General features: G+C 39.1%; 1 protein-coding gene and 1 long non-coding RNA gene across 4 annotated transcripts in view; both read left to right on the plus strand.

Annotated features, from left to right (window-relative positions):
* The window catches only part of STAU2 (staufen double-stranded RNA binding protein 2), a 166,289-nt gene that overhangs the window by 101,534 nt on the left and 43,715 nt on the right, over positions 1-21,040 (plus strand). The gene's annotated exons all lie outside the window — the stretch shown is intronic.
* LOC122171749 lies at positions 5-7,655 on the plus strand. The gene is made up of 2 exons (XR_006172084.1): positions 5-6,019; positions 7,142-7,655. It is a non-coding gene; the product is annotated as an uncharacterized LOC122171749 (long non-coding RNA).

A 21,040-nucleotide genomic window follows, 5' to 3' on the forward strand; every position in this document is an offset into this window, starting at 1 on the left:
ATAATACCTTCACCCACACTCCTGTACTTTTATTACTATCTAGTAAGGCCAGAATGTCAGCATTAGTAAATTTATACATAGACACGTCTTTTGGTGTTTGTATGGCATGTTTGTCAATGGGATTTGCCTATCTCACCATAGTAAAATCCTGAATCTCTAAAGAATTCCTGAAAAGGAGGCAGAACTATGTTCCCTTTTATAGATTCTTAAGACATATTAGGAAAGCCTGAAGAACTTGCTTTGTTTTTGTAGTAAGGTTTCTGCAAAGGTCTTGTTTTATTTTAAATATGTATCACTTCTTGTCTATCTTATTTTTACTGAAAGACTGTGAGTAGCTGGGAAAACAAAGAGGTGAAGCCGTCATCTCTAGCCATCATCTGTCACAAAGAAACTGTCATTTTAGAGGGAAAAGGGATTTTCAGTCAGGCTATATGAAACTCCCATTTTGTTTGGCTGTTGTTAAAATGTTTAATTCAAGCTTTGGGCGAACAGCCAAGAGAAAAAAATGTCACTCATCACCCTACTGCTTCCGATGGGAACTGAGGGGGACTTCCATTCTACTCCTTTCCTCCTCCATTGCTCTTATGTGTAAAACCAAGATAAGACGGTAATACTGCACAAATTTTCAAAGGAAAAAGGAAAAAAGTACAAGAAAATTTTAAACTGCACCTTGCACCTTTTAGATATTTAGTAGATTGGGAAAAGTACCATTTTTATTTGTCTTTGCAGACCATCTTTAAATTGTGCTATGCTCACATTTACCATATACATTTAATCAGAATCTGTGCAAGAAAAGGGAAGTCACCTGAAGAATTATGAGAATTAGTTACCTTTGGGGAAAAAGTTCAGACACTTAGCCATATTTTAGGTTGATGGTTTGTCTTTTTGTTGTTTTTTTTTTTTTTCCTTGTTTTGTTTTGTTTTAATTGGAAGTCCTTGAGTTAGTTGTTAACATAAACTGAGCCCATTAGTTATTTACATGGTAACATGAGGATACTTCCTGTCCTTAAGTGTTTGATGTTTTACAGTAATGGAGAGCTGGGGTAAGTCAGACAACTTCAACAGACGTATTCCATTGAGTCCTCATTTCATCCAGCAACTTGTTTATGCTGTTCTAAATCCGCTCAGTTTTTCTTTCAGTGAAGATCGCCTTTTAAAATTTTCTTATGTCTCAAATACAATATTTAGACATTTCCATGAGTATAAGGTGGTCCCTGTCAACTTGCTAACAACTACATTCTGGGCTACCAGCCAGCTTGGCCTTTGTCTTAGCATTTATTTAGGCTAGAGTATGATATGTAAACAGAAAAAGACTTTGTAAGCAAAAAGTACGTTTAAGTCATCTAAATAATTATATATTTAAGAAGTCTAAATGAAAAAGTGTTACTGAGCTTGAAAAGTTAAGCAGCTAGATATTAGGAAATTCCAGATTATACGCAGCATTAGTTTGATCCCAGAGTACCCATTCAGTGCTAAAAACAGGACATGCTTCTGGGAGGAGAGAGACTGCATTAAAAAAATGTAGCTAAAGATTATATTATTGGCTGTACACCAGTGGGTAGAATTAAGTCTGTTTGGGCCATTATGAAGCTAGAATTTCCTAATCTTGCTTCAGCTTGCAGTTTAAGTAATGTTCCTTCATCGTTTCTTTTAGTTATGTAATTTTCCACATAGCTTTTAAAAAAGAGAGAAAAATGATTTGTCATTGCATGATGGGGTGGTTGTTGCATTACTGAACCCACATCACTTGTGCAAGGATTTCATCTGAGCTGGGAGCAGTAGAAGATAATCATCACAAAGCCAACGGCCAATTCTTGGATCACAGAAGAGGTCCACATGCTGGTCAGGAGGCACAAAGTTCTGCTCATCCCTTTTCTAGATGTGAAAGGCGCCCACTTTTGGGGGAAGGAAGATGCTCCTGACAGCTTTAGTTTGGCATGGGGAATGGCAGGACTGGGTTAGCATTATTTGCCATCACATAAATAAATAGAGAAAAAGTACTAATTAGTAAACAAACAGAACCTACATAGTGTGTTGGCCAGGCGCTGGAATTAATTAGTGATGGAACTGATCTCCTAATGGAGTGATAAAAAAGTTCCCATTTCTTTTTAATTTCTATGTGATTTGGTATGATTTTACTTTTTACTTTTTTTTCCTACGACTTCACTTGCAGCAGGCTTATGTGGAACCCTTATTTTTATAAATATAAGAAGCAGAACTGCTGTACATTGTTAAGCTGAGTTGTCCTCATTTTGAAGTTTCAGATGGAATAAATGCAAGGTAGCCATATACTGCTATAAAACTGCCTTTAAGTCAGTTGCTATTTCTGCATGATCTATTTTGCACTGTATTGTAATTCAGGTGGGCTGCTCACGTGGGCGCCTCTAATTTCGGTGGAGATGTGTGATTTGTGAGCTGTGAGCAGCTGTGAGGCCTGGCATAGTTTAATTTAAGGATCTGTCTCCTTCTGTGTTTATGAAGATAATTATACTCATGTTAAATGTAAAATATCAGTTCTCTAAATTCAGTTAATGTTTTTTGTTGGTTTGTTTGATTGGTTGGTTTGTTTTAGTGGAAATCTGTCTCAGTAAGACTGGAATTGTTTCAGTGTGAGAAGGTAGTAGAATCTGTTATGTGAGTGTGTCTGATAAGACAAATGTATACCAGAATTGTCATTATGTTGTGGCAAAAAGGCTACAGCTGACCAAATACTTTGACCAAAAAAAAAGAAGCAAAAAATAAGAAAATCAGGTTTCCAATAGTCTGCTTTTGAGGCTGAATTGCCTTTTGTAGCATAGAAAACTCACTTTTCACATCCAGTGGGAGATTTGTACCCAACAGATCCCAATGTTGCTGCAGTCCTATGTAAGTGTATTACTTTGCTGTTTCAAATTTACCAAGTCTTGACACAGCACTTTTCAAAGTCACTTGCTCTTTTCCTATTCATGGTAGGAAATTTGTCTTTTCATTCCTTAGGCTGTTTTAGATTCTGTGTTTGATAGGAGTAATTCTTTTGTTGTTGTTCCAAATGCTCCATCATTTGAGCAATTTCAGATTGTAACAAATTGTTCATACTGGTACGTTAATGAGTGTGGATTCCAAACATCTGTCTGACAGAACACATTTCATTTGGTTACGTAGCAGTATTTTCAAAGCTATCACTATTTTTTCATTTTTCTTTTGGCAAACAGTAAGAAAAAAGAGCAACATTTCTACAGTGTAACTGTAGAAGTCAAAGTTTGTTTTGTTGGGTTTTGCATTCATGTATGCCTACTTCCTTAGCAGAAGCGTCATGATTTTTAGAATATTTTTTCATGATTTATTTCTTTTTCTATTCTGTTGTGCAGTATCTAACTGCATCCTTCTAAATTTCTTTTTCCTTAATGACCACTATTATTTAGTTGGCTTTTGTTTTGTTTTGTTTTGTTTTCACTAGAACTCAGCTACAAGCTACTTTTACTTAAAATAGTCACAGCTTGTAGTAAGTAGCACAAGTTTCTAGAGATGTTCTCCACTCAGTATCAATTACAGGACTTGTTATAATGATATGTAGGTTAAATTTGACGATTTGTGGAATACAAGAAGTCAGAATTAACATAGTTTTAAGTATAAAAGTGATGCTTCAACTTCATCTTGAACAGCTTTCATATCTGCACATCCGTTTTGCAAACTTGCAGTTAGTATTTACTGTCTTTTGTGACTTTGTAATGGTTGGTGCTTTTCTCAGTGTTTCATCTCTGAATGTGGGACCTCAGGAACGTAAATACCCCTGTGCTTCCCATAACTGTGAAGAAAATCCTGAAAAAAGGGATATCTTGGGTGCAATCTTAAGGCTTGTAGAGAAGCAAACAAATTGAAAGTAAGACCATTTGTTTTAAAATGAAATTATTTTAAAAAGTCCATCCTGGTAATAGAGAAAACAGGTTAAGCCCATCCTGAGATTTTCAAAGCTTGCCATAGAATACTCTGCTGTTACAGCTGAGTTTTTAACCCCCAGATAATTTGATGTTCATTGTGAGATTACCAGTTTTCTACATAGATTTTAAGAAGCAGCTCAAAGACCAATGTATTTTTTTTTTAACTCTCATTTTTTTAGTACTTCATGATTGTGGAGTCTTGAAGGTTTGCTTGTTTTTTGAAACTGGCAGTGCTACCTATTTGTTACTAACTTTTGCTTCAGCCAGCAGTCTCTATGACATGTGCTGTTAAAGGAATGAAAATTTATCTTTTATGGTCATATCTTGAATCCATACCATCTTAATTGTATTCATTGCGTAAGTTTTGTGTTAGATCATGTTTTCTGAATTCTCCTACACATTGCAATGCATAAGATAGAACTTTATTTGTTAGGGCAACAATTTGGTAATGTTATATATAATCATATTTATATTTTAGTATAAATATAACTGGAGAAAAAAAATAAGCAGGGTCAGAAGTAGGAGTGGAAGACTTATGGGTGAAATAGACTTGGTGAGACAACCCAGCATGGATGGGAAGGCTGTCCTGAAAGGATGCTGCTGCATGGAGCTCTTTCAAAAACTGCTGGTGGAAAGACAGCAGCAGCAAACAATGAAATGAAACGTGCTATGTAGGAAACTGTCACTGTTGGTTGTCATCTGCAAACAGATGTTCCTGGGCAACGTTAAGGCCTTATGGTGATACCTGAAGGTGAGCAGCTTCTGGCGAGGTGGCAGTAGTTTTCTGGGGACAAAAGGCCGTGGGGATGGCCTACAGGCTTGAGACATTAAAACTTAATCCATACGGAGGTCCACATGTCTCTATTTTGTATGCTCTGAGTTTGTAGAGCATGCTTAGGAACATCATCGAGGGAAGTTACATCAGCTGGAGTCACTGACTAACCTGTGAGAAAAACAAGCACAAAAGATTAATGGTGCAGTCAATGATGATATAGAGGATGGGAATTCATCCAGTGCTGTAACCATCCACATCAGAAAAGGAAAAAAAAAAAGATTGTTTTACTGGATATTGCATTAATTCCTGCTTGAAATGAATTTCATTCTGGACTGAAATTAGTGTTTTCTAAGTGTTCAGATTTACTTCTGAGTAGACATTTTTTATCCTGGACATAGTAAAAAAAAAAAAAAAAAGAGAAAATGCTAGGGTTTTCTTTTAAAAATACAAGTATTTCTTCTTTCAGCTGGTATTGTATGTTTCCATTGTCGGCTAATTTCTGCTTTATTTACTGTCAATTCAGTGCTCATCTCTCTGGGGTGATTTCCTCAATAAAATGAGAAGGATTTAGTATGATGCACGGAAAACTTCTGGTCGTTTTTCCAGGGCTGGGTGATTCTGTCACATTCCCTTCACTACGAGGACTCCTACCTGCTCTTGTGAAACCACCTCCTGCAGCCGAGGTTGCTGCTGTGCTGGTGTGAGCTGGCTGGCTGCTGCCATTTCTCTGACAGCTCCATAACCTTCAGGGCATGGCTAGAGCTGAGCGCCTGGTGCTCTCAAGGAGACAGTTTGCTTGTGACAGAAATATAAACTGCTTTTGATATATAGCACCAAGCTTCGCTCCTCTATCATTGTGTTGGGAAACTTGCACCTCTTAAGGCTGACACTGCAGTCAGGAGTCATCCCAGCAGGTTTAGGTTAGGCTCACCAGGTTGTTGTCTGCTATTTTGTACTTTCTTCCTTGTCTGCTGTGCTCCCCACAACTGCACGACTGCATTAGTACGCTGTCTCCGTAGCCTTCATCTTCTGTTTCACATTAACTCACTCTGGATGTACGTGACAGAACATTTGCTTTTCCCTGGCAGCAGCTGAAATTTTCCTTGATGAGCCTGAGATCAAATGTCTGTATTTGCTCAGAATGTGTAATCTTTCATTTTCCAAAAGTGAGTTACTAATTAACTGTCAAACGGGAACAAAATGTAAACCAAGACACTGCTGTCTCCCAGACCTTTCAGTGCTCTCATCTGGGGCTCCTTGAGCAGCATCCTAATGTGAATGCCACTCACTGAAGATGCAGAACAAGAATGTTCAGTGCTCTGTGTAGGTATGTTTGTTTAATGTCAGTGGGGTATAAAATGCTACTGTTGCAGACTGTGGGTATCTTACATGTTTGTCATGTAAATGATGACGGCTGCCTGTATTTTGGGGTCTGTTTCCTACTCTGTTAAAAAAAATATCATGAGGTATCCATGTGACAACTATACATAAAGTTTCACAACAGTAGCGAGGTTCACAGAATCACAGAATACCTGAGGCTCACAGGGCCCTCCACGTCCAACTGATCCAAATTATGCTCAAACAGGGATACCCAGAGCGGGATGCCCAAGCCCATGTCCAGTCAGTCTTTGAGTATCTCCACTCCACTTGGAGTATCTGGGAGTCTTCACCATGGCTGTTTCCTTCCCTTGACTTCCTCTCTAGCCCTGGCTGTTGATTCTTCTGCTTCCTAAACCACTGAGCTGGTAAAAAATTAACTCAAGTTTTTAGCCTGCTGAGTTGAACTGGCCCACTGAGAGTGAGAGGAGTACTAGAGCCAAAATGAGGGAGATATCAGGACATACCAGATATGACAAGTAAGATGGAATGGGTGGCATGCACTATTCACAGCAGCCAGCCGGTTGATCAACTTCCTATCTCATAAAATGTCACTTGAAGATGGCATGGCAAAAATTAACCCTGTAGAAAGTTGATTTTATTGTATAAAAGTTTGGCTTATTTAGCATCTTTGAACCTGTTCCCTGTTCAGTACCATAAAGGAGAGAACAGGATTGCAAACAGAAGGAGAAAGAGCAGGATCATAGCATCTCTAACCTCAAGCTCATAACCTAGAGAATTCTAACTGCTTTGGATGTGCACCCTTAGTTGTTGCTTGTATTAAAATACCTAAGTGGGCTTTCAGTTCAGTGCAACATGTGGAAATGAAAAGAAAAGCATTAACAACATGCAATGAACCAGCTTTCCAAGGACCAGCTGCTTGCTGTCCTTTGTAATGTGTTTCTAGTTTATTTTGTTTTACTATTACTTTAGGCTCATCAGGCCAATTGTGAAATAAAAAATCTTGATTTTTTTTGCTGCTGCTATTGATGTTAGGGAAGGCAAGAAGATAAAGGTACAGGAGAAACTTGGGAAAGCTGAAAGTGTCTGTTTTCTGCTTTTCACACTGCAGCAGGATATTCAGCCCATTTGCAGTATCAAGAAATCTAACGGCTTTTTCCTTGGCAGGAGCAACCAGCAGGAAGACAACAGGGGTAGGTTCTTCTACTCAGTAGTTAAAAATGAATAGACAGAGTCCCACTAGGCAAAAGTTGGTGACAGAGATGAAGTGAAAGTGGACTCCTCTAGAAGCTTGTCTTGCAGTTGGGATTGACAAGGTCTCATCTTTCATCTTGGCCTCTAATGAGCAGCATTTTTTGTCTAATAGCTATATTTGTTTCAGTTTCTATGTCTGGTAAAGTTTTCCAAGACATTGAATTAAAGCTAACGCTCAGTCAAAATGCAGTTGCCTATTTTAAAGGCACTTCCATTTTAGACTGGTACTAGGAAAATATACACACTACTTTATTGCTTACACTGTACTTTCTGAGTTATTTTTCACACTCTAATCAAAGTAATGCCATATCTGTTTGCTGATATGTTTTTAATCACTTGTCGTTCAAATAAATTGCTTACCACACTAATTATATAATTGGCATTTCATCATGCATTTCCTTAATACTTCTACAAGACAAAATAATGGTTTACACATGTTGCATCTGAAGAATTGTGCTTTTGCCAAAATTGTGTTTGCCACCTAGCTTTCTCACTCCACTGTTTAAATAACATGACATGGCTGGCATTATGCATTCAAGTGCTACAGAGTTTCTGAGCTTTTTGTCTGAGTAGTCATCATACAACTGGACCTACACAGTGCAACCAGGAACTGAATGTGACATCCTATACCCCTTCATTTCAAAGAGGCCAGGATGTCATAATTAATCTTCTGACAATAGAGAAATGGAGGAGGTTGGGTTTTATAAATAATTGTGGGGGAATAGTCATGCTTATATACTGTGAAAGACATCAGGACAGCAAAACAGACCACTCCCTTCTGTCACTGGTTTCATTTGGTCCCAGTGGTACAGTAAGGGACTGTCTGCTCAGAGTTTTAAAAACTCTTCCTTTTTCTGTTTAAGATAGGCCTACATTCTGTAACCAGCCTGGTGGTGGGCTAGTGTAACTTCTGTGAACTTAGACTCTTTTCCAGCACCACCTTCCCACAGCCAACTCTTGTTATCTGTGTCTACAGAGCTTAAGCACTCATCTGTATGTAGTTTGGCCCATGTCTGTAGTGCTAAAGCACTTTTCTCAGTCTTTTAGACAAACTTGTTTATATTTTGGGCAGGGATAGGATTACTGGGAGAACAAAGGAATAGTCAAGTACTGGGAAGAGCGTCAAAGTAGTCATGCATACATGCTTTGTGCAGATTGTGGCAAGCTCCTGTCCCGTTTGAAGTTCAGTTCTGAAGTTACTCTCCTAGCTATGCATCTTGGGGTGTGAACTGGTGCATGAAAGATCCGGATCTCTGCAGAGCACGTGGAAGTTTGGGAGTTTTGTTTAGAAGCACCAAGATTAAATTCAATTCCTACAAAGTTGTGCAACAGCATCTTGCTTACTTCCTTGAACAGTTTTTTGTATTCTTGAACAGAAATGCCTCGAAGAGAAAGAGCTGAAGATTTTCCCATCTTGATTACTAATGATTTACCTGAGAAAATGATTTAACTTTTTTCTACTGTTGCAGTCACTGCCCTGATTATAGAGAGAAGTTGTCAGACAGATCCAGGGAAAAAGGTGTTTCCATTCTTTAGTAGAGCCCCGCTAACATAACAGTTTTCTTTTGACTCCCAAATTCATTTCGTGCACAGTTTTTGTAATGTGGAGTCACACAGTGAGAACATTCACCTGTTTGAGACAGGAAGAAAGGAGTCACTGTCTGGCCTTCTCTGAAGCGTCAAATGTGTGGCATACTCATTTAATGCAGGAGCTCCTGCATCCCCAGAAGCTTCTCATGTACTCATTTTCTCCATCTTGTAGCATTACAGACTGCCTGAATTCCAATATTGATATGTCTCATTCCAGCGAGATCCTTCACATATGCTAAGTGTAAGAGTGCTTCCAAGTAATTTACTCTCTCAAGGATCCAGTGCTAGAGATAATAAACACTAAAAAGGAGATATCGAGCAAAACCAAAACAGTGAACTCTTAAGTTAAACTTTACATTTCATACGTATTTCTTTATATCCACTCTTTCTCTTTCCCATCATTAAAGAGACTGGGAGACCTAGTTTTTCACAGATCCTTACGGCTGTACAAATAATTGATTTTACAGTCCAAAATCTCCTGTCTCATCCTTCATCCCCTCAAAAAATAGTTCAAATTGGTCCAAAATAAAGAAGAAAATTATCCCCGCCAAGAACAATAACTCATTTTGTACATGGGCTTTTGTAGTGAAACTAGAAAATTGGCTGAGATTTACAAAAATTGTGGGAAAGATGATGAATTATTTTGCCTACTGGCTCTGATGTTCATGCACTCACGCAAGATGCAGATGATGTAAATCTTACTCTATCCATGTTGCCACCTCATGCTAAATGGCAGGAGAGTTGGGTAGTCACAGGCATGTGAAGCAGTAACCTTGGCATGGCCATCTCTTCTTTCACTGTTTAAACAGAATACTCAGCAGGGCTGCGTGAGCTGAAGAAAATGAATCTCATTTCATATACCCTACAAGAGAGCAGCTATTCTGTAAACTGAGAAGGATTCAGATTCTGTAAATCAAAGTCCTTCCCTGTTGGCTATTGGGCGAATCAGGTTGTCCAAGGAGGTTGTGGATGCCCCACCCCTGGAGGCATTCAACGCCAGGCTGGATGTGGTTCTGGGCAGCCTGGTCTAGTGTTTGGAGACCCTGCATGTAGCAGGGGGATTGAAACTAGATGATCATTATGGGCCTTTTCAACCCAGGCCATTCTATGATTCTGTGATTCTATGATCTTGCACTTTTGTTTTAGCCAGAAATGGCCAAAGCTAAGAAAGCATAACAGATAACATCCCAAGACTGGGAGCAGATTTGGTCAAGGCAACACTGCTTTCTCCAGTGTATGTATTTTTAGGACAGCACGTGCTTGCCCCCAGGCAAGGCCCGGAGAGCAGCACACATCCAGCTGGTGGCGGCATTGCCAAACCTCCATGCCACTGCTAAAAATGGGTGGTAGTTCCCACATGGGTCACTTGGCTGCCAGATTGTCTGCAAAGACAATTTCAGGTAGTAAGACACATTCAGCTGGTCTCTGCAGCTCCCAGCAGCACCCAGGAAGCCTCCCTTCTGTAATTCCTCTGAGCATAACCTGCAGACAAATTGAAAGCTTCCTTTCCTCAACAGTATAAAAAAGCGTCGCATTTGTGTCAGGAAGTTTAAAACCGAGTTGCATGGATTTATAGGGGACATCTTGGCACATATTTATTGCTAAATCTGTTACACTGTCAGCGTTGCTCTAAGACGGGTGCTGAAGGCAGGATTGTGTGTGCTGCTGGCACTGGTGCTGCAAGCAGTCCCAGTCCCTGCACCTGTCACGCCTCAACTATTCACATGAAAAGCACACCTATTACTGATACACGTCTCCTCCCAGCAGCTTAAAGATTCCAGCTGCTTTCTGAGATCATAAAAGGCCTGCTCAACCATGACTTCAAAATGCCAGGCTATTCAGCAAGCCAGTCCTATTTCAGACTACTCCCTGAGTATTTCATACTTCAGCGTTGTTGTAAATAATGGCGGTAATTTTTTTCCAGCAGAGCATGCTGTGTGAAATTATGAATTGAGGAGATTTCCATGCTGTTGTATTTGATTCAGTACCCCATTGTCACTGATGTAAAGTGTTGCACTGATACACTGTCATTCATTTCGTGGGACAGCAGGACCTGTATGAGGCTTTGCTCATGCACGTGAGCCTTCATAGTGTGCCTCAGTTTATCGGTGCAGGATCTAGGGCTGGATTTTGGAGTGTGCTGGAGAACAGGATCATTCTTTCAAAATCAAAATTAAACAGGGATCAGTGTGTGAGAACTTTGTTTCAGTCCTCTTATGCATGTCCGTCCTTATAAGGAAAATAATAGAGGAGGGGGAAAAAAAATACAAAGGAGCATTTGGTATAATTTTCTAATTTCTGCATAATAGTTAAGCAAGGAGACACAGGTTTTAGAGGGAGTTGAGGAAGGGAAAAGAAGGAATCAAATGTTGGCTTGACCCCAGAATGTTTAAAGCCTGATTTGCCCTTACAGAACAAAAATACCAGCACAGAAGTCTAACATGCTGGGAAATATTACACAACAGTGCAGACATGTCAAACTACCTTGAGAAAACCTGCAAAAAGTTGAAAGGTTTTTGGCCCTCATGTAAATGAAATGGATCTTGTGGCATTATTTTTGAACTCTTCTGATACGTAACACTGGAAACATTTTTGATCAAATAGCTTTTCTCAAGCAATTACACATTCTTAATTTAGAGGCCAGTTCAAATGATTGCTTGTTACCTTCATTTAGCAAAGGTTCCACTGCTCTGGTTTTCTGATCCTTTTAAAAAAGGCAAACAGGGAGAGTTTACACAATAATTTTTTTTTTTTTTTTTTTTTTTTAATTCTCAAATTAATTATTTTGAAATATCTCACGGATTACATCAGTTTCTTACTTGCATTCATGTTGCAAGATGGCGACTATTGTATATTGCTAGTGATGCATTAAATTAGTTGTTTACATTATAAAATCTAAACATGTTAGAATCTTTTGTGTTTGTCTTCAAAGATTCCTATTCTAATAAAGCTTTCTGAAACAAGTAAGGTTGTCTTTTTTGTTTAGTTAATGCATCAGTGGAGAACCTAAAGATTTTGTAGCCTTTAGCCATCCCTGTCTGTGTTTAGTAGAGTGTAAGGAAATTGTGTTTGGGACAATATGTATTTTCATTTAAAATGGGAAGTTATACTTTTTAACTTAAGCATTTTTCCATTTAGGCAGAGTAACACCTGAGCCAAATGTAGGCAGAAAGTGTCAAAATTCATCCTCTTTCCTCAAGGACTCTGATTAGCTGTGGCTTTTAATTGCAGTAAAAGTGGTACATATAGCATATTGAAAAATAAGATTTTCGCTGCATCCTTCCTATTTCTGATATCTGTGAGTCTCTCCTCTGTTCTGAGGGTTAAATGGTATAAGACCAGTATTTAGTAAGGGACGTAATTTACAATTTTAAAGAATCTCTGCAATTTGGACTCAGATTTGTTCTTTGTCAAATACTTTAACAGAGATATAATGAAAGGGGAAAAAGTAAAAGCTGACAGCTTTAACATGGCTGGAGCGGCTCTGTGAAAGTAACTTTTACTTTTGAGGGAAGTGCATGAACACATTTTTAGCACCAGAGAAGCTTCTTGAAGAAGCAGCTGAGCAGCACAGCAATGAAAGTCCATTCCTTGCCCTCAACGGATTCCATTTCAATATGTTACATCTTAGTTTTTCAGCTAGCAGAATGGTTGCTTTACTGCTCACGCTGTATCTGCCTTATGAATCTAGATTTTAATATGTTTAGGCATATGTCCTCCGTCTTACAATGATTCTGAAAGACAGCAGTATTTTATTTACCTATCAAAGAAACAAAATAACTTGCGTTACAGTCAATGGCCAAATATAGTTGTCACAGTTATTTGCTACATCAACAAACATCATTGATAGGAAGAGGAACAAAGCAAATCTTAACTTCAGAAACAACTTATTTTCTGTGTACATGATATGCTTTTTAGGATAACAAGCCAAGAGCACTTCATGTTTAAACAACCTGTAGAGCATACAGCAGTATAGCAAGCTCTGAGTTATAGTAAGACTTGGAAGTGTGACAAAATGAACAATGAAATGAAGATACGGTACCGGAACTGGTTGGAAAAATTATGGTATTTGATAAAATTAGGAAACACCTTAAGGAACATCTTGTATCTGATTATGACTAAACAGTAAGAAAAATAATAAGGAGTAAACTGGTGGCTTCAGTAAACAAGACTGTGGACAAAAATTAGATGAGACAAAGACTTTTGATCAAAGAAAAATTGGTAGCATTTTAACGTAAAATGCAGGATTGAAAATAAATGAACATTTCATTTGCTGAAAAGACTTCTTTAATGAAAGAAGGTATGACAATGTGTTAAATAGTAATATATGTAACAGCCTACCAGACATTATTTCTGGGGCTGTCACTTGCTGAGGTATTAAGGCAAGATGTGTTCCATCAGCAGCTGAATAGACAGTGCCGTGTTTAACAGGACATTGGCACTCATGGTATCTGGATAGTTGTAGTAAAGTTTGAAGTAAATCTTGAAGCTTCAAAAATAATATGGGAGATCTTTGATTTGATCTGCAAATCAAAGCCCCAACAGGAAAACTGAAGGTGGCATTCTGGATATACCCTCTACTTCTGGACTTCTGACTAGAGATACCTTAACCTGTGGTAGCCAGAAGCAAAGAGCATCCGCGGCTTTTAAAAGGCTTTGTGCTTTGTCATTTGCAGGAGCTTTACCCATTCTCTTTTTATAAGATACCAGATGAGTAGCCACACTGCTGGGTCGATAAGAAAATCTGATTTTTTTTATTTTGTTGTCCAAGCGTCCTGATCCCATACACATTTTCTATTTTTATAGGTCTGCATATGTGTTGTCCCATTAAGGTTACCTGATGATTGGTCTGTGCAAGTGTACATACAGTCAGAAATGAAAGTTCATCTGATGTGAACGGAAGTTGATCTGAAGTAAAATACCCACTGTAGCTGATTTGCCTGGGTTTAGTATTCAGACACTGTTTTGGCTAAGATCTTGTCTAAGTGCATGAGAATAAAACAGCATCTCAAGCAGTATCACTGATGTTCTTACGGTTAGTTTTTAATCTCCAAACTGCATAAAAACTGAAGTTTCTAGCCATATCAATAATTTCTATGGTATAATTAACGATTTGTATTTTGGGCCCCTTTTTGTTCTATTTTCTTAAACAAGTTATTGTGACTGGAGTTTGTATGGCTGTTGCCACACAAATCACAACCCTTGTCCTCAGTATGGATATATGTGCTGGGCTGTGTCTTGAAGAGTCACATTGTCTTTTAGACCTCCCTTTAGGTAGTGCCTCTTCTCTCCTAGGCCTCCTTTCTAAAATATCATTCCAGGATACAAATTCACAATTGAAGGAGAGGGAGCTGCTCAGAATATCAGGGAGGTATATGTCACTGACATTTTGAGCAGGAGTGCAATATTGTTGGGGATGGTCTTTATCAAATGACCCTCTGGGGTGCTTGGTATGAACTTGTGCGTTCCTGATCACGTTCTTGTGCTCAAGGAGGAATTAGAAGGTAAGCAAGCCAATTTTTCAGCAAAGATAGGTATAATCAGGGATGTCCTCTAGCTTCTATTGCGCAAAGAAGCCAGAAAAGTCCTTTCAGGTGTTGAAGCAGACTGTGCAAGTATTCCAGTGTTTTGATGGAAGAAGACATTTATAGAATCACAGAATCATAGAATCACTCAGGTTGGAAAAGACCTTAAGATCATCGAGTCCAACCGTAACCTAACCATACTACCCTAACAAACAACCCTCCACTAAATCATGAGCACCACATCCAAATGGTTTTTAAACACATCCAGGGATGGTGACTCAACTATCTCCATGGGGAGCCTATTCCAGTGCTCAACAACCCTTTCTGTAAAGAATTGTTTCCTGATATTCAACCTAACCTTACCCTGGTGCAACTTGAGGCCATTTCCCCTCATCCTGTCACCTGTCACCAATGAGAAGAGACCAACCCCGCTCTCACTGTAAGCACATTTCAGGTATTGGAAGAGAGCAGTAAGGTCTCCCCTCAGCCTCCTTTTCCCCAGACTGAACAGCCCCAGTTCCTTCAGTCTCTCCTCATAGGCCATATTCTCCAAACCCTTCACAAGCCTTGTTGCCCTTCTTTGGACCTGCTCCAGCACCTCAGTGTCCCTTCTGTACTGAGGTGCCCCAAACTGAACACAGTACTTGAGGTGATGCCTCACCAGAGCTGAGTACAGGGGCAGGATGACTTCCCTAGTCCTGCTCACCACACCATTCCTGATACAAGCCAGGATGCCATTGGCCTTCTTGGCCACCTGGGCACACTGCTGGCTCATATTCAGCCGACTGTCCATCAGTACACCAAGGTCCCCTGCCATGAGGCAGCTTTCCAGCCACTTTTCCTCCAGCCTGTAGGGTTGCCTGGAGTTGTTGTGACCAAAATGCAGTTTGGCCATCAATCCAGTCTATCCAGGTCCCTCTGTAGTGCTCTTCTCCCCTCAGGCAGATCAACACTCCCTCCCAACTTGGTGTCATCTGCGAACTTTCTGAGGGTGCACTCAATCCCCTCATCAAGATCATTAATAAAGATGTTAAATAGAAGTGACCGCAATACCAAGTCCTGTGGGACACCACTCATGACCAGCTGCCAACTGGATTTAACTGCACTGACCACAACTCTTTGGGTCCGGCCATCCAGCCAGTGTTTCACCCAATGGAGCATACATCCATCCAAACCTTGGACAGCCAGCTTCTCCACAAGAATGTTGTAGGGGACAGTGTCAAAGACCTTACGGAAGTCCAGGTAGACCACATCAACAGCCTTACCTTCATCCACTAAGCAGGTCACCTTGTCATAGAATGAAATCAGGTTTGTCAGGCAGGATCTACCGTTCAGAAATCCATGCTGACTGGGCCTGATCCCGTGGTTGACCATTAATTGATCAATGATGGCTTCTGAGATTATCCATTCCATAACCCTCCCGGGCACCAAGGTGAGACTGATAGGTCTGCAGCTACCAGTATCATCTTTCTGGCCCTTTTTGAAGATGGGCGTTTTTTTTTTTTTTTTTTTTTTTTGCCAATCTGTAGTCCTTTGGGACATCCCCATTTAGCCAGAAGAATGATGGAGAGTGGCTTGGCAACCATATCCACCAACTCCCTCAGCACTCTAGGATGCAATCCGTCCAGCCACATGGACTTGTGAGCATCCAACTTTCAGAGCAGGTCCAAAACTATCTCATCCTGGATTATGCAGGGCTTATTCTGTTTCCCATCCCTATCTACCAGCACAGGGGGCTGTGTTCAAGGGAACACAGGGAACTTCAGAGAGTAAGAAGTCTTACTATTAAAGACTGAGGCAAAGAAGGCATTAAGTACCTCAACCTTATCCTGACCCTTGGTCACCAAGTTGCCCTCAGCGTCCAACAAGGGATGGAGATTCTCCCTAACCCTCCTGTTGCTGTTTCAAAGTTTTGTATTTTGCAGCTAAAGTTTCCCTTACATTCCTTGTATGGCAGAAGAAAGTGAGGGCTCAATACCACTTCTCTCTGTACACTGACAGGAGATGTGCACCTTTCTGCTTGTCTGATCAACCTCTTACGAGATCTTGTTTTGAACTGTGTTACCTTTGGCACCTTTCTCTGAAGATCTCTCAACGTAGGTGAAGCCAGTACATTGTGAGATTACCTTCTCTCACGAGCAGAATAACTGAAGTTTCTTTAGTCTCATAATACAAAGAAGCTTGTACATACTCACCTTCTACCAATGCTTGTTCAGAATATTCAAATCTGTCAATCACTTAAACTTGGAAGCTTAAAGCTTAACACGGCCAAGTTCTGGAATATAACGCTGTCTGTATTGGTAATACACTTTCCTTTTCTTGATATTGTTCTAACTGCGTGTCTAAGGGTCTCGATTGCTGTTGTAGCCATTACACTTCTTTGGCTTGTGCAGTTTTTTCCATCTATTATTCTACTGTTTTTTGGGTTTTTTTTGGGAATAAATGAGCTGTATCTGAGTGAGATGCAGTCTGTACCATTGGTGATTACCTGTTGAAAAATTTTATAATGCTTGTATCTCAGCATTACAGGTACACTCCAAAATAGCTGCCTTTCTATTAATTCATAGTCTGTGCTGGGAAGAAAGCTGAGAATGCAGCAAGAATGTATCGCATGTGTTGAAAGTAGGTCTTTATATATGGCAAACAAGATTCAATTTACCCTAAATTTCATTATTTCATGAGTTGCATTCCTTGAGTGCTGGCAGTAAAGTTCAAAATGTTAATATGCTGGTATGATTAGGATGCTTTTGATGAATGTGAACTGTGTGAGGCTGGGCTCCTATTCAGAATCAATCAATCAGTGCCCAGGGAGGTTCATAAGCAAATGTCGTTAAAGCGTGCATTTGCTGAGGGTGTATCTGTGTTCTTTAAATAATTGTCTGACATGTTCTCTGCCTAATATCCTTACATAGTGTCAAGCATTACAGACCAAATAAACCGTAAAAATGCAAGTCTTCTGTCTACAAACACACAGGAAGTGGCAGACCTCTAAGCAGTCCTGGTGAAGTCAGTTATTAACCCAGTCTTATTTCAAAACACTTCTACAGTCTTAAATGAAATAAAATTAAATCTCTGATTAGGACAAAGTTCTTACCCATTGTCTTAGAGCAGAAAATGTATTCACCAGCTGTCTGTGCAATGTAGGAAGTAACGTATGTATGTTTATTCTCATCGAGGTTACAAAAACTTAAAATGTCTGATTGCAGAGCACTTATGCAAGAAGTTAAAATTAACTCAGAGGGATTACTTGTACATAAAGTCACTCTGTTATGTAGGATTTTCAAGATCTGGCCTGCATTATATGCATCTATCAAAGTACTTAAAACAGCTTGTCACTATGGTGTATCTCGTATAAATTACTAATCTGTGTATACATCAGATACGCAATCAAATTATATTTCACATTTGAAATATGTTTAAAATATTTTCTTTTTATATAAATTTCTTCAGTGCGATGTTTTTTCTGCTGAAATCCGAGATGTTCACTTTAATTGTATAGTGTTGTGTTTCAGTAATTCAAGTCACAGTGCAGGTGGCACATGCAGTTTACTGATGTTAGAGATAGTACTTAAACAACTCCATGCTCAGAGGTAGTATATCAAAAGTTTTTAAATTGAGGGTGACAGGAACTGGTGCTGCGCTTTCATGTTATCCAACAATGTGGAAGAATTTTGACATACAGCTGGAATGATCAAACCACACCAGTTTTCCTTTCTAACTTCAGTTGACATGAATTTCAAAGGTATTTGGAAATTATTAAATTGTATGCTATGTTTTGAGAGTTAAAAGTCCTTAGGGAACTTGTTTATTATGCCTGATAGAAAGAGGCTTATGATCTGAAAACACTGAAAAAGCATCAGCAAAGCTGATAGATTTTGCAGCAAATCTCTTTTTATGTCTAATTTGTGATTCATGCAGAAGCTGTGGTTTCTGCAAGAGCTGTTACTATGAAAGTGAAACATGCCGCTCCTAACCTGCCTACTTTATTTTACAAGTGTATTTCTTTCATCGATCAAGGAAGAGGCTGGCTTGAGAAGAAAAAGGGTATATCAGATTGTCCGTATTTGATGTAAATATGGGTAATATTCATAAACATAATTAGCAAGAAGCCCAGAGTAGTTTGGTGATACATATTTGTTTCTAATTCACATTGTAAGAGATCTGATTTGTGCAAATTTAGGAAGTGCTGTAGAATATTTACTGGCTTGTTGCTTTTTGTCTGAAAAAAATGTTGTAACATTTGTTAGAAGGTTTTTGTGTTGCTTAAAACTGACACAGCTCAAAAAGCATAGCTTTAAGCTTACTGATATGCACTTTGTTATAGGCTAAAAGCCATATGGAATTTACGGTTTTCTGTGAATTCTCATCCTTTGTCTGGCTTCTGATAGCTGTTACCCTTAACGTAATTTACTTCTCTGGTTATATGTATGTGACTTCTAAAATAAATGAGATTTTCAAAATATAAAGAAGGAATTGAATTTACAAAACAAAATGCTGTAAAAGCTCGCGGTTGTACATTAAGTAGGAAAAAGATATTTTTAAAATGGCTACCTGGATTTTTATTTAAGCATTTATTTAAATCTTGGTTACCACAGACAATTTCCATACATTTTTACCTACGGAGAGGTCTTTTATGTCACTGATGCTTTTTGTTGTCCTAGCACCAGGCGACTGCTGCATAGTGATGCATACCTCAGCATAGCAGCTTGGTTTCATAGTTATCTGACGGAACAGAGAGTGATCATTTGCTGTTTGCTGTACTTATCTGCTGCAATAACAAAGGATTAAATGCGTCCTCACTCCTGTGCTGCAGTTCTCACACTTTCCCTGCTGGTCCAGAGGGGTGAGAGAGAAGTGTTCATACTGAAACTCGGCTGAGATGGTAGGAAGGAATTAGTTATGAAGAAATCAATATACATCTCATTAAGTGAAAACAGTGTCATGTGTGATAGTGATTTCTGTTAAATAGAAGCCTATGGGGGGAAAGGATTATGGCGTATGATTGAGACACCTGTTGAGAAAATAGGCAACTATTGACAAGGCTGATACATGACTGAGTGACTGCTCTGCTAGTCTTCACATGATCCCCACAGAGAGTGAGCTTCGACCGCCTGCTAAACAAGGGCTGTTTGAAGTTTCTTTTTAACATTTCCAAGACGTTAATTCAGCGGGACATCTCCACCGGGGTTCTCCATGTCACCAAATCAGCAGCTGTTGAAATCCATTCACTTCAGCATGAGATGTTTGTATAAGTTCTTTTTTTTTTTCTTTTTCTTTTTCTTTTATTTGTGACAACAGCAAAGTAAATAAAACCCTAAAAATTCGGCACTACTTAGCTCACATATGTGTGAGAACGGCTTCTGATGGCGATTGTAGTTGCTAAGGCAGAATGTTTATTTGCAGAAAACATGACAATCTGAGTAGTTTATTGTGAGACACAAAAAATACTGGCTTTAATAGACATCTCTGTGACATTTTTCCAACGTCAACATTCAGTTAACTTCTGTGCCAACCATCAAACTTGTGCAAAAAGTGTTTTGAAACAGAATTGTCTTTGTTTTTCAACCCCTCAAAAATCTTAAAAGTCTGAAAGCAAATGTTTCCTATTTTTTCCAGTTAGTAAATGAAACGCTGTTTCTTGGGTAGGAAAACATTTCTATCTGACTCACATTTCCCTGAGAAAACAGCTTGTATCATAGAATTAGTTTAGTTTGAGGGGGAAGCAGAACAAGGCAAGACATGTAAACATATTACAAAGCTCACTTTGATATTTAAATGCTTTTTTTTTTTTTTTTTTTTCCTTTTCCTGGCCATCTGAAAAAAGGTGTGGTGAATGTAGTCAATTGTAAATAGAAACTCTGTATTTTCGGTCAGCTTCATTGTTAAACCCGAGAACTGCTGACCACATATGAAGACTCCCGGTTTGAGCTGTTTCTCTTCTGTTTATTAAATCTGTTAAGACTTAAGTGTATTTTTACAAGTTCATTAATGTATTCCATTCTCTCTGATGTGTTTTTTCCCACTATTATCAGATTTCATTATATGGGACGAATTATCTGATCAACCCATTATACAGCCAAGCAGCGTTAAGTCTGATTGGAATTTGGTCTTCCTTCAGTTTACAGGGGGAATATTGTGTAAATCAGACTCTCGGGTTTCAGTGGGAGGCACAGGGCTGCACAGCATCCATTTGTCAAGTTGATTGCACCTCAGTGAGGTTGCATTAGCTTGTCTTTGAACAGAAGTGAAATCCTATGCGAAGCTCCCCTTTCTGTCATTTACACTAACATCCATCCTCTTAAACCAAGGCCTCAGAGAAAAACAAAGTGATGGCACAATATCATCAGTCACTCAAGTTGTCTGTCATCTGTTTTCTTAAGGAAATGACTTTTAAGTTAGTGGAGCAGAAAATCGAAGAAAATTAGCAGAAGGTTGTTGTGGAAGTGGGAGGAATTTTTGAAAATTGCAGATGTATGTGGAGAAATCCGATGGTGAGCAGCGAGTAGAAATGCAGTTGGTTCCGGCTTTTGGTTTCGTGTTAATGGAGTGCCAGCGTACCTGATACGTAATAATTCAACTCTTAATGAAACTTTATTCATAAACTTGAATGGGGCTGTAAACGCACAATAAAAAGCTGGTAT

Source organism: Centrocercus urophasianus, unplaced genomic scaffold (assembly GCF_019232065.1).
Source record: "Centrocercus urophasianus isolate 14NV4802_14NV808 unplaced genomic scaffold, USGS_Curo_1.0 seq_11, whole genome shotgun sequence".
NCBI classification, from domain to species: Eukaryota; Metazoa; Chordata; class Aves; order Galliformes; family Phasianidae; genus Centrocercus; species Centrocercus urophasianus.